The following is a 10757-nucleotide window of genomic DNA, read 5'->3' on the forward strand; positions in this document are numbered from 1 at the left end:
AATGGTAAGGTCACTACGTTGGGCAGGGTCGGCAGACTTGTCGGCTGTTGGTTCGATTCCCACCAATTTTGGCTTATGTGTAACGGTCGTGGGCTGTGGACGAGGTCTCGGTCAGAGTCGTGGGCCCCAACCCATAACAAAATTTAATTTATATACAACAGACTGTTGGGGGTGGCGGGGGTGGTAGCCTGCCACCCCATTTAATATATATTTTTTGTTTTTATAAAAAAAATTAGTTAAAAGGTTTTTCCACTGGATTTTAAGGGTTATTGGACAAATTAACTAGGCAACAAATTCGCCCTTTTCCAACTATGATTTTTTAGTTTTTCCATAGCCATTATTGAATTCAAAGTGTGTTTGGAGCCACCTGGGTCAGAATCAATGTTTACAATAGTTATAATTTTATTTGAATATTCATTACTTAGGACAAAGTAAAATATATCATTTTTCAAATTAAAGTTGGAGGACCATGCCCAAATTTGGTGGGAAAGTCACATAAAGATGTTAGGTTGGAGGATGGTCCATATAACTTTAAAACCCTCATCAAGTCCTAATTCTACCTATTTTGACATGAATAGGATCAATGCATCCATAAGAATTAGTTTTGACAAAAGCAAGGCTAGAATGTACAAGAATATACCACATATTTCATGAATAAGCCATTATGTTGGGTGTATCTTCCAAAAATATGATTATACTCCTCATGTATCTAGTGGGTCTCCAAGGTGATTTAAGGAGGAAAGTGTTGCTCTTTAAATGTAGAATAATTAATGAGGTGTATGCACACATAATATATAAAAATTATGGACAAAAATAAAGGAAAACCAAGTAGTTCCAAGTGAAAACACCACCAAAAGGATTCCAAAATTGGAAGTGGAAAGGAAAGTGGAAGTGGAAAGGACACATCAATGCAAAGATTCAAACAATACACATCAATGCAAAGATTCAAACAACCATTGCTAGTACCCATTACCCATTGTAATATCAATGGTCACACCAAGAATGAGTGAGTGTTAGGAGCTATATTAAAAGATGAATCGAAAACATTACAATAAAAGTTCCGAGAAGAGGAACATGCTAACTATAGACTTAAGCAACTAATATGTAGATGAAGTGACTACATGTACTACAATATAAGAGGTGAATCTCGTATCCTCCATCTTTAAGAAGAGGGAGAAGGGAGTAATAGACTCTTCAATATCAATTGACCAAGAGAGGTATTGAAAGTGACCAAGAGATATGTGAATGTATTGTTCCATTTGTAATTGCAAGTTTCATATGGATTGACGGTGTATTATATTATTTGTGTACAACTGTGCACGAAGTTATCAAGGAATCTTAGTTTTCAAATGATAACACGTGGAGGACCACCATACAAATGATGGCTATCAATATTTTTGGAGCTATAGCTTCATTAATGTGGGGCGGTATATGTCACCCATTGGCTTTAACAAAGTACAAAATCTAATAGTTGGCATATACTGACCCAGTACATTAATAGGGTTATATCTCCACAAATATTGGTTGGCTAAAAATGACTTTCCCTTTTGACTTCCTTGTTTAACGGTTTGTGAAATCATTTTCTCTATAATAAATATATGTCACTTATACAAAACTCTTGCAAAAATCTCTACATAATTAACTGCTTTTCTCTACATAATTCTCGATCTGAAATGCTATCTATATGAATGCTTAGTCAAAACTATAAAAATACGAGATTTGTATTAGTGTTAATTAAAAAATTAGTTAGTTTTTAAATTTTATATAATTATTAATTATTTAATATATATTTTTAAATATATATATATATATATATATATATATATAGATAGATAATTATTAAAAAATTATATTGTTTTTATTTTTATTTAAAAATGAGATATCATGGATATAAGTCGAAATTAAAACCTTCTATTAAAACACGGGAATATTAAACAGTTTTGTTAAATAGCAATTCCTTCTAGTTCCCCTCCGCAACGAATGGATAGATCACTCAGTAGATTATAGTATTGCGTTGAATTTATGTATTATTCTATATATACTAGCAATTGTCCCAAAAGGTACAAAGAGAGGCCGATAGGATTATTAAATTAGAATTGTTGAATTTCTCTAGAAGAGATGTTGGTTCAAGCCTAACGGGTGAGCAATTTGAGCTGGCTAAAGGCCTTCTAATTGTTTTTTATTATTGTAAAATTATATTGATAATTCATTGGTTTTACTTTCAAAAGCTTGAAACAACGAAACTAAATCTGCCCTGCCTATCTGCAACATCTAATCAGTATTAAAGTCTCACAAAGGCCTAGATCAAAGGCTAAGATTAAATCGTCGAGTTACAAAAGATAAATCACATAAATTAACTTACTTCTCTCATGCCTTCTGGTCTTAAACATAAGAAAGAAGTTATAAACAGCTTGCATGTCATGCATGTCTCATGCATGTCACACCCAAGCTCATGAAGAGGCAAAACAATCTCTCCATAGCTAAGACACCAAGCTAGAAGACCTTCCGCACATACAGAATTCAACAATGTTAAATGGTTGGATGGTTTTATTAGCATAATTATATATTGCTGGTGCATTAGAATGCAAATCTGGATGGCATTGTCCAGACCTAATTCACATTCCAAACACCCTAAACAGCACTAATAAATCTAAAAGTGATGACATGTTCAATCTCTTTACACCCCTGTTTTAAAATTGATGAATTTTTTTTTTGTAAACAAGGTAGTATTTTCTATATTTACTATTTTCAAAATTTACATTCCCAACACATCGATTACCCAGCCACCCGCCTAAGGGAAACCAAGTGGCCATTGATCAGCATTGTATCCATTCCAAAACTTAAATAAATTCATCATCAACATCTGTATCTCCCAAGTACCTCTCTCTAGTCTTTTGGACAAAAACATTCAAAAACTGTACACAAAATACTAAAAACCAACTACTCCTCCTCTGAGGAGGCTATCTGGAAGGTTGCCTACTCTTCCAAGGTCATCATCTGCTTGCCTTTGTTCTGCAACTTTACCCCTAGGCCTGGGAGTTCTCGTCCCTGCTGAAACAGTTTCCACTTTAGCTCAGATAGAGTTTGCTCAATGCGGCCCAAAGCGAGGTTGTTCCTGTAAGTTTGGATCTGGATGGTTGCCAAATCCTTCATTATCTCCCGGCTGACATGTTCTGGTTCTTTGTTTCACTCCTGTCGGTTCTCCACTTCTCCTTCCATGTGTTCCTGATGGAGGGTCATTGCGCAAGCGACTATGTGTTTCATGATCCAGTATAGTTGCAGAGTTCTGGTATAGAGAGATTGTCTGCCATTTGAAGTGCCTGGATCATGTATCATTTCTTCCCACTCATGCAGGGGAAGGTTTCTACCTTGAAGATTTTGTCTTAATTCGTGTTCCCAACTCCAAATCTGTTCCCGAATTTCTTGCGCATTTGCTTTCATGTAGGCATCCACAAGTTCCTTTACCTGTTCACCTGTTGATTTTCTGCCTTTTTTCTGGCCCATGCTGCTTGTTTCAGCTTCCTGCTTGACATTCCTTTTGCTTCTCCTAGGCACCATGTTTTTGCTAGGAAGCTTCTTGATGCTCTGGTCCTTTAGGTTTGCTTGCTGGGTTACAGTTGACCCTTCACTATGGGTTAGACCTATCACAGTATAAACACAATGGTCAATTTTATCCATTGGGGACAAGTACTTTAAGGGGATAGCGCTACCACCCCTCTTCCTAGGTCCTTTGAGTTGTGTCTAACTCATGAATACATATCCAATGCCTCTCTAGAGCTCTCCTGACCCAAGTTTTCTTTGATGAGGGTTACTCTATGATAATTGGTGTAGTTTATCTGGGCCACGCGGACCGTCTTGTGTTCCATACCCCTCCCATCTCTCCGAGGTTTTCCTAACCCCCTTCCTGTTTTGATTTCCTCTGCTTCAGGGTCCCCCTCCCGCTTTTTCCTCAATTCTCTAGATCCTATGGAAGGTATCTGCTTCCTCACACGGGTGTTCTAGGTTCGCCTTACCGAGGGCATAATCTCAGGGTTTGGCATTCCAGGGCCTTCCCATCTGTTGTAGGGGTCAAGGAATATTGGGGCCTTCTTTTCCTGTGAACCCTTCGCATTACTACTATAATCTTTCTTCCCAGCCATGGAGTCGCAGGGCTTTCTCCCGACCCAAGCTATCTGAACTTGATAACGGAGTCTGGGGATATGCAGACTATTCCTATCTATCTGCATGGCTATGTTTTGCTTCATGCAAGAACTTTTATCCAAGTGAGCGGGAGAATTTTTCACATACCCGTTAGTCTGGAGCCACTGTTCTCTCTTTTGTAGTTGCCTTTGGTCGTTGACTCGTTCTCTCTCACCACCTTCCTTCTCCCGCGTCCACATGCAACATGCATGGACTCCTTCAAACTTTATTATTTTAACATTCCTATGTCTTAACCTTACCTCCAACTGTCTCCATTTCCGACAATCCATGGTGCGCTTTATGTCCCATTTTCCTTGGGATGATGCCCAAATGTCTTGTCCTCCGTGCTTCATTTATGACTATCTTCTCCTGGCTGCTCTTGTCATCCCTTTGCTGACTTTGCATTGCCATCTGGCTCTCCTCTGCTGTCTCTTCTCAATCCTATTGTCCTATTCTCCCTATGCCCACCTCCTTCCATTTCTACTCCCACACCTCTCGGGATTATCCTTTCTCTTTCCTCCTCTGACATCCCTATCCTTTCAGTCCTTTCCTCCGTTATGTTCTATTCAATGGATGATCTTTGTTGATCTGCCTGCACATGCCTTCGTCTTTCTTCCCTCCTCTCGACATCATTCGGATTCTCTTGTTGCCTCTGATCTGCCTCGACTGCCTGTTTTATCTGATTCATTTCCTCATTCCTGTTGAGCTCTACTTCTCCCACGTCTAACTGGTGCTCTCTATTTCGGCATCCCCAGTTCGCGAGGAGATCCGCCGGGGCATTTCCTTTCCTCTTCACATGGGACGCGATAATGTATGCTAGTCGTTGAAGTTGCTTTTCAACTTCTGTAATTACCCACGCCGTCCGCCAACTTTTGCTTAGTTTTTCTACGTTTGCTCCTTGTTGTAGTTGTTTTATAGTGTCTATGACCAGCTTAGAATCCCCTTCTATCTGCAATCTTTGGTATCCTTCTCGTATCACTATCTCCAGTCCTCTGTTTAATGCATGGTATTCTGCTTCATTGTTGGTAGCAATGTCGCAGTCCATTGCATATACCCTTATGATCCTTCCTTCTTCGTCTCTGAATATCCCTCCTATCCCTGCCTCCCCTGGGTTGCCTTTGGCTGCCCCGTCAAAGTTTAGTTTTGTGAATCCTTGGGGGGGAGGGGGGGGGGGTTCTTGTAACTTTCTTCCGCTCTTACCTATTCTACATCTTGTATCTTCCTTGTGCTGCTTATATTTCTTACTTTAATTTCCAGTCGGTTCATGATGCTAGTTTCCATACCTTCCGTCTTCCAATCTTCCTCTGTCCAATTTCCCAGAATTATTGTTTCCCTTATATTCCCCATAATTTGGTTCCAGATTTCCCCTGTGTCATTTTTATCTATTCTGAATATTACCCTGTTTCGGGCTTTCCAGAGATTCCACAGGAAGAATCCAATTGACAGGTTCCAAGCATGGTTAAGGATGACGTTTCGGTATGGTTTGCTACTCCATGTTTCAATTGTTGTTTTAATGCTTTCTAACTTTCTTTCTATAATCCCAAAGATTTGTTGGTGCTTTTGCCACAGGATGTTACTTACATTATAGGAGTTGGAAACATGCTCCATGGTTTCCTCTTGTCATTGGCACAATGCGCAGCATGAGGGCCCATGCGTCCCCTTCCATCTTAGTTGATCCCAAGTCAGAGCTCTCCCATGTAGCACTGTCCAGGTAAAAAACGTCACTTTTGGCCAGGTTTTTAATTGCCAGATTCTTTTCCATTTTTCCATGTCTGCATTACCCGCTCCTTTTGCTTTCAAGTGGTATCCTTTTGGTATTGCAAACATGCCTTTAATTCATTTGCCCCATCGTATTATGTCTGGTGCTTCTTTGATAGCTATTTTCCTAGTTTCTAGTTCTTTGTGATATGTATTCCATTGATCGATTTCTGGGGCTTCAGGCCAATCACTTTTCCTCTTCCATTGTCTCCAATAGCTATTTTGGTCCCCTACCCAATAGTTCCTTACTGCGTCCTCCACTATTTAGGTTGTATATTGTTGTACTTCCTGTAGTTGGTGTTCTTGACTCATGGTACCTCTCTATTGCCACCCTTCCTGCCAGAAGTCTGCTTTATTTCCCTCCCGAATTTCCCAGAAACTGTTGTCTTTTATCAGAGCTCTGTTCGTGTTAGCTAGGTTCTAAATCACTGAACCTTTTTTTTTGCCAGTGTTCGGAGTTTACCCTCTGGAGTCCATGCTATTTCATATTTTTGTTCCCAAAGTTATTTCCAGAGGTCATTCCCTCCTTGAATCCATCTCCACCATAATTTCGCCCCCATGACTTGGTTCAAAATGTTTGGGTCTCTAAGTCCCAGACCTCCTTCTAGAGCCGACTTGCTTAACCATGTCCATGAAAGCAATGCCCATTTTTTTGTTTTGTTTGCCCCTTGCCATAGAAAATTTTTAAATATTTGCACCATTTTCTGACATATGGTCTTCGGGATTGCTTGACTTGCCATCTGGTATATTGGCATAGCTTGGAGGACTGATTTTAGGAGTATGAGGCGGCTCAGTGTGTTGAGCGTTATAAACGTCTAATTTTCCATTCTTTTTTTAATTTTCCTTATCAAGCCGTGCCAGTTCGCTACTTTGTACTGTTGATCACTCAGTTGTATTCCTAAGTATTTTGTAGGGAATTTCCCAATTTGGAACCCCAAAGTTCTTGTCAGAAAGGCTTGGCTCACTCTTGGTGTGTTGAAGAAGAAGATTTCAGTTTTCTCTTTATTCACCTCCGTTCCTAAAGCTTTATTGAATTCTATTAGGATCTCCCCAAGTTTTTTAGCTTCCTTAAGGGTTGCTTGGCTGTACATCATCACATCATCCACAAATTGTTGGTGTGTGATAGTTAAGTCCTCTCCCCATAGGCTGAGCCCTTTGAATTCTCCTCTGCTTACTTTGGCATTGATTAAGTGACCTAGGCCATCCGCTGCTAGGATGAACAGGAACAGAGAGAGAGGATCTCCCTATCTTAGGCCACGGGTAGGCTTGAATGTTTCCATTGGGGTTCCATTTAGAAGGATTGACATACTAGGAGTGGATATCATGGAAAAAATCCATGCAATCCATATTTCATCAAATCCATAGGCTTGCAGAACATCTTGTAGATATTTCCAGCTGAGTTTATCATATGCCTTTGCTAAGTCAAGTTTGATCATCATTCCTTTATTTCTAGTTTTCTTTAGGGAATGGATCACCTCTTGCGCAACTACAATCCCATCCACTATCTGACGACCTTTCACAAAGCTTGTTTGTTCTTTTGCTATCAATTCTGGGAGCAGAGGTTGTAATCTTTTTACCATTATGGTAGCCATGATTTTATAGATTACATTGAATAGAGCTATAGGTCTGAAGTTATGGGGTTCTTCTGCTTGGTCTACTTTTGGTATTAAGGCCAGGAAGGTAGCATTCCATGCTGGGTGAATTCGTTTGTGGCTTCTTGATTCTTCTACTGCATTAACAATATCTTTATTAATGAACTGCCATGTTGCCTGAAAAAACTCCACTGTGAAACCATCCGGGCTAGGGGATTTATTTTTCACCACTGTCTTGATTACTTCCTCAACTTCCTTTTCCATAATCACTCGAAGTAGTGCAAGGTTCTGGTCCCTACTTACTTTTTTGGAATGACTTGTTTTATCTTAGCTATCTCTTCATGTCGGTTGCCTTGCGGCTCTGTCAATGTGCCCTTGAAATGTTGGATTAGGTGGTTTTCCATTTCCTCTTTTTGGATAACTCTGTTGCCTTGTTTGTTTTTGAGGGAGAAAAATCGGCTTTGCTGCCTGTGTTGCACCATTGCTCGATGGAAAAAATTTGTGTTCCTTTCCCCCTCTTTTAGCCACTGAACTCTTGACTTTTGGTGCCACAAGATTTCCTCCTGTTTTCTCCTTTCCTCCAGTTTGATTAGCACTTCCCCTTCTTCCTTTGCTCTCTCCTTAGTTCTCCCTTCTTCTATGATTTTTTGTTGTATCCTTTGCATTGCTATTTGGAGTTGTTCCTTGTCTTTATGGATGTTACCAAATTCCTCTTTATTCCATGTCTTAATCTCACTTTTCAGCTCCTTGAGTCTCAATTGGAGTGTGTGCATCTTGTTCTTGCCTTGTATTACTCCTTCACTTTTCTGCCACCAAGTTTCCAGCTTTTCAACAAGAGTTGGGTCTCTTAGCCAGAAGGCTTCAAACTTGAAAGGTTTGTGTTGATTTTGTTTGTTCATGGCAATTTCCAGTTTTATTGGCCAGTGATCCGATCCTTGGCAAGGTAGGATCATTGCTTCATAAAATATATCTTTCCCTAGGAAGTGTTCTGTGGCTAAGAATCTGTCCAGTTTGGAGGCTATCTGTCTACTACCTCCTCGTCTATTATTCCAGGTATATTGCCATTAATAGTATTGATGTCAATCAATTGGAGGGCTATCTGGGTTTCCCTGAATCTCTCCATATCTGCATCTTCTCATTGCAGTCCTCCTTTCCTTTCCGTTGTCGTTGTTATCATATTAAAATCTCATGCTATCACCCAGAGTTTTTCTGTATGTAGGTCGCCCATGCGACACAGTTGTGTTAGAAAGGCCTCTCTCTCAAGCGGTATGTGGGGTCCATAAACCGTTGATACCAAGAACCACTCTTTATGTCCTACCATTCTGAACCTCCCTGATAGAATCCTTCGCATTCCTATCCAAAGGTATGCCATTACTTCTACTGGGTTCCATAATATTGTTATTCCCCCTGCACTCCCTTTTGCATCTATTGTCATACTTTCATAATAAGGCTTAATTTTCTGTAGGATTTCCTCCATCTTTGCTCCCGTTATTTTTGTTTCTTGTAGCAACATTATCTGAGGTTTTTCTTTTTTAATCCTCTCAGCCAAGTATCTTTGCTTGCCCTTGTTGTTAAGCCCTCTTATATTCCAGGATGTAATAATCATTGAGACTGTTGGGTTATTTAGTGGAAGATTGCTAAAAGCGGTACAACTCTTCCTATGTTAACTAGCATTTCACCCATTATTTGAATGGATTCTTGTAGGTTCTTCCTTCCTCTTTTTTCCCCCCTTTCCCTTTTTGTGGATACTCCTGGTTATTATCCTATATTCCTAGCTGCTCATTTATCCCTGTTTTCCCACTTTCTTGCTTTTCTTTGTATTTTTGGAATATATCTTTGTATAGTTTTTTATCTTCCTCTGGGATAAACCTTTCATCCAAATTCTTCCACTTGTCCAGTAAATTTTTTAGGATTTCCTCTTCTGTTGTTGCGTCATCCCCTTTATTTATATCTACTTCCATCACTTCATACTCCTGTTGTGGTTCCTTTTCTTGGGTTCCCTGTTCTTCTGGTTCTTTTTTATTTTTCTGCTTATTTTCCTTTGTTTCTGTTTTTTCCCCTCCTCCTTCCTGATTTGTCCCTTCTTGGTAATCCATCTTTCTGGTCTCTTTCTCCCCTTCTTCTGTTTGTAATGCTTCATACCTATTCTTCTTTTGACTTGTAGTTGGCTGATCTTTCCTACCTTTCTGTTGGGTTTCTTTGGTAGGTCACTTCTTGTGTTTTACTTCTTGAAACCCCTCATCATCTTCATTAGTTTTCCTCTATTGTTTAGTCTTTCTTTCTTCTTCCTCTGCATTTAGAGGGCATTCCTTGAAGAGGTGCCCATATTCATGGCATTTTCTGCATCTAAATGGTATGTGTTCATAGTCCAAAGCCTGCTGCCAGATCTCCTCATGATACTCGAGTTCGACAGCACCTGGTATAGGGTTTGCTATATTCATGTATACACATATTCTTGCATATGAGGTTTATCTCCCTCTTTTTATTGATTCTGCTATCTTTACGAAACTGCCTATGGTGTTCCCTATTCCTTCAAGAATCTCTGGATCCCAAAAATCCTTAGGCAGTCCAAACAGTCTGACCCATACCAATGCTGCTAGGAATTTTTCCTAGTCCGGGTTATAACATTCCTCCCAATACCTCATAAATAACCCTGCATAGTTATGGAAATATGGTCCGTTTTCAAACACTTTCTCTTTATCTTACAGGTTTGAGAAGATTACCATGAAAAAGCGCGAGCTCCTAGCTTCAGTTCGATGTGGCTACGTGGCTGCCATTTCTGCTGAATCCATCTTGTTAGTTCTTTTTCTGAGGTCCAGACTCCGATGAACTTGCAAATCAGTGCATGATCTTTCATGTAGCTTCTATACCTCTCCAGTTTTTTCATCGGAATGACAAACCTCGGTTTCTCCATTGCGCAGGGCAGACATCTTCCTTTGCTTCCTGCTTGCCAACGTGCACCCAGAACAAGTCCTGGTGGCCTTTGAGCAGCTTTCTCTTTGTTATTACTAGTTCCTTCTCCCGTTGTCGCAACACTATAGGAGGGGATCTCACCCCTCCCAGTCTCCTTTGCCATTTCTGTAACTTATGTCCACTTTTGATCATCTGTTCGCTAGTTTTTCGAGGTGTTCCGCGCCACCTACCTCATGGCCGCATGGCCATTAGGGTTGCAGAGCTCCAAGAATCCCTCATTGTGTTTTTTCTCAACTTCAACTTTAAAATTTATGA

The sequence above is a fragment of the Pinus tabuliformis genome, chromosome 1_2 (genome assembly GCF_031772625.1).
Source record: "Pinus tabuliformis cultivar Carrire ecotype Pingquan chromosome 1_2, CPIR1, whole genome shotgun sequence".
Lineage (NCBI taxonomy): Eukaryota > Viridiplantae > Streptophyta > Pinopsida > Pinales > Pinaceae > Pinus > Pinus tabuliformis.